This window comes from Triplophysa rosa, linkage group LG15 (genome assembly GCF_024868665.1).
Source record: "Triplophysa rosa linkage group LG15, Trosa_1v2, whole genome shotgun sequence".
Taxonomy (NCBI): domain Eukaryota; kingdom Metazoa; phylum Chordata; class Actinopteri; order Cypriniformes; family Nemacheilidae; genus Triplophysa; species Triplophysa rosa.
This window is the reverse complement of record NC_079904.1, coordinates 15,084,041-15,087,593: the sequence shown is the minus strand read 5'-3', so window position 1 is coordinate 15,087,593 and position 3,553 is coordinate 15,084,041. Positions and strand designations below refer to the sequence as shown.

Sequence of the window (3,553 nt, the reverse complement as noted above, 5' to 3'; positions counted from 1 at the left end):
CATGTGAAGAGTTGCAATAAGGTTAAAGTGGCAGACCCAAAGTACAGTATGTGGAATGACATAAAGCTCATCCTCAATTATCCATCAAACCTGTCAGTTTCTTAAAGATTAAATTTCCAACACAGTATCACAGTGAAAAAAGGCACAAGTAAAACATGATAGCTGAGAAACGTTGAGAAACAAAATTATGGTTAGTCAAGAAAAGTGCTTTCTGTACATGCTGTGTCTCCATAACACAATACTGAACAGGATCGCTGTTTAAGAGGAGATCATCACAAACATTAGCTGTATGTGTACAGTAAGCTGTTCACACTTCTACAGGGGTGACGGTCACACACGAGAGGTCCATCTTTGGACATTCAGTGTCCAAATCGAATCCAGTCTCAACCGTGTCCATCGTATTACAGTCTGAGCAGTCACTGCGCTGCGTGCTTCACCCCACTCCGTCCACCGGCCCTGACAGAAACTGAGTATCGCAAGCCGGTCCAGAGTCAGACTCAGAACCCACAGCTTCTTTGGCCTGTCGGATACAGTTGAGCCACTGCTGTTTGTTAAAGGCATCGCTGGCTTGAAAGGAGTGAGTCTGAAGTTGACCTCCACTGCGAAACATCACCCGGAAAAAGTTCTTGGCTAAAAAATAGAGAAATTGGTGTGTTTTTCCTATGCAATAACACGGAACAATGAAATTGTAAAAAAAAACTATTATTATAAATTATTATGGTGGTTAAAGGCATTACATAGAAGTCAAAATAATGTTTTTGGGGCTTGAATATTAATTTGGATTCTTTTCTCAGCAAACATTGACGTAGACTTTTGATTAATAAAGAATTAAATTAATAAATACGTCATACAGTAATTTATTTGATATATATCATTTTATATAGTAATTCAGTTTTTTAATTGATTCAATTTATGACTTTAGTGTACAGTAAGTGAACAATCCGTATCTAGAGGAACCCCCCAAAATTCTGCATGAAATGGGGATTTTTAGACTGATCATTTTGATGCTTTATAAGAATAGGCCAAAGTTTGGTTTGTGGTCCCTGCTATGTGAACACACATTTTAAAATCATGCACATGATTAGAAAAGGCTAAATGTTATTTTGAAAAAATTCAGCAAGCTTTTAATTCTTTTATATTTATTAATATTGATATTATATTAATTGGAGACAAAACTATCATTCAATAACTATTCATTTCATAATATCCTAAATCACTGAAATCTTTTGAAAATGTAATGTTGTTGTGTTTTCCATCCAAACAAACTGCAGCTGCTCTGTGTGTTTATTGTGCAGTCTCGCCCTCCACAGTATACTGTTGCGCTGTTGGCCCAATGTCGCAGCGTCAATGCATGTGGCGCTTTCGTTAGTAATATGTGTGTTTAACTTTTTCCAGCTCTGCGCAGACCGATCACCTTATGACAAAACGCATACGGCATTAGAATAGCATTTCTAAAGCATACAGGGCAGTCAGTTCACAAATAGCTCTCACTGTGCTTTGATGTCATACGCCGTTCCGTCTGCGATCAAACATCTGACTGGCACGCACGAGGTGTACGAGTTTTCACCGGTGTCCTCTCGCGCCACAGGCGGGAATTCAAAATAACGGATGGCAACAACCTCTCGACTGTCCCATTGGAGGTAAGTAAAGTAAAAATATATAAATAACTGAAATATATTAACTATATACTATTTATACAAATGTGTACTCTGACACGTCTAATTGTATGGCCGTTTTTGGCTGTTTAAACCGTTTACTTATTTTATACAGTGTAGACAGCGCTTGTTTTAGCCGAGATGCTAACGAATATAAGTTAATGATGAAGCTTGTGGGGCTAACGTTAAATTGGTGTTAAATGACAAACAATGACTTTTAGCCACTTTTAGCTATTATGTTCACTTTTAGTGAATGTATAGCTCTTTTTTTTCTTGTTGTTTGTGTTGAATGGTTTCCCCACCCATGTTACATAAATTGCCTGTAATTAAATATTTTTATCATATTCAGTTCTGTTTTTATCCTTTTTCCTCAGAATTTTCAGTATTTTCCAGTTGAGTAGACAAAAAAAGTAAGTATTATATTTATTATGATATTTTTATTGTTATGTTATTTGTTATATTTGCACATGTAAAAACACTCACTGACTAGGGTTGTCACGGTACCATAAACATGTCTTACGATACTATACCAGCTGAAGTATCTCGATACCAAGTAGTATCACGATGCTGTGCCATATAATTCAAATCTATACACAAAAACACAGATTTAGATTGAACATTTTGTATTTACTATAGTAAACTGTATTATACTTTGCACTAGAATATGTTGTTGTATTAACTGTAGTAATTTGATAAATTGTAGCAAATACATTTACATTTAGTCATTTGTAAATACTGTAGTATACTTAAATATTTACTATGATAAGACTCAAAAACACTAGTATCTATGAGTTTTAGTAGTTTACTGTAGTAAATACTAAAGTACACTAGATCATTTTTCACGTAGGAACTAATTCAAATGTTGGACAAATTTAATTGATACAGCAGTCTTTATAAAGGGAAATATTAGGCTTACTTTAAATGCAGAACTAAAACGGCCAGTAGGTGGCGTCAATTTTCCACTGAGTTAGTGAATCATTTAACCAACTCGTTCAAATCGCCAATTTGAATCATCAACTCGCCCGAGACATTTAAAACACACATTCATTTAGGAGATAAACACCGCAAAAAGGCAGATGTAAGTGTTCAAATAAATATTAATGCGCATATGCAACATTAACTACGGTACTACGATACTACCGGTATTTTGAAGCTTTAGCATCGCGATGCTACCGTAGCACCGGAACACCGTGCAACCCTATCACTGACAATGAAAAAATCGGAATAAAGTGGATTGTTGATATAAATAGCCTACTGTACTCCTTAACCAGACCAAATAGACCAAAGCAGTGACTAACAGGCATTGTAATATTTTGTTTATTGTTACATTTGTAAACCAATTTGTGATGTGCTAAATGATTAAATGTAATGTTTTATGAGACGTTATCTAAATCCCTCTTTTTGGTCTCCATGTCTTATTCCCAGGGACACCCAAGGCCAACAGACCCAGCTCCAGCCCGCCCTGATGCTCATCCTTGCACTGCCTGGGACACCTAAGGCCAACAGGCGCAGCTCCTGTTCTCTTTTTGCCATAAATACATATCTACTTTAGCAATACAAAATTGTGAAATGCACTATAGAAATTATTTTGACTTAGGATCCTCACACCACCTGGTAATAGCAGGAAACCCATTTGGAGAGAACAGCATTGTTTTTTTCTTGCTCGCAAGGATTTACTTTTTGGCAAATTACAACTTTACCATGGGTGTAGGCCTTGCTATGAGAGACTACTTTTTTGCTGGACTTTTTTACAATTGTACATTTGTACAAAGTACCTGAAATATTTCTGTATTTATATTTAAAGTTAAGGCAAATTATTTGGTTAGTTTTGTTAAGATGTTGTTTTCATTTATAACAATATCAGCAACACAGTATTAATTATACATTTGATTTCATGA

At 35.6% G+C, this 3,553-nt stretch overlaps 1 long non-coding RNA gene across 1 annotated transcript; it reads left to right on the top strand.

The window, feature by feature from the left end:
• The first annotated feature begins 1,213 nt into the window (after positions 1-1,213).
• LOC130566161 (uncharacterized) lies at positions 1,214-3,280 on the top strand. Its single transcript, XR_008964433.1, has 3 exons — positions 1,214-1,640; positions 2,030-2,065; positions 3,081-3,280. It is a non-coding gene; the product is annotated as an uncharacterized LOC130566161 (long non-coding RNA).
• The last annotated feature ends 273 nt before the right edge of the window (positions 3,281-3,553 follow it).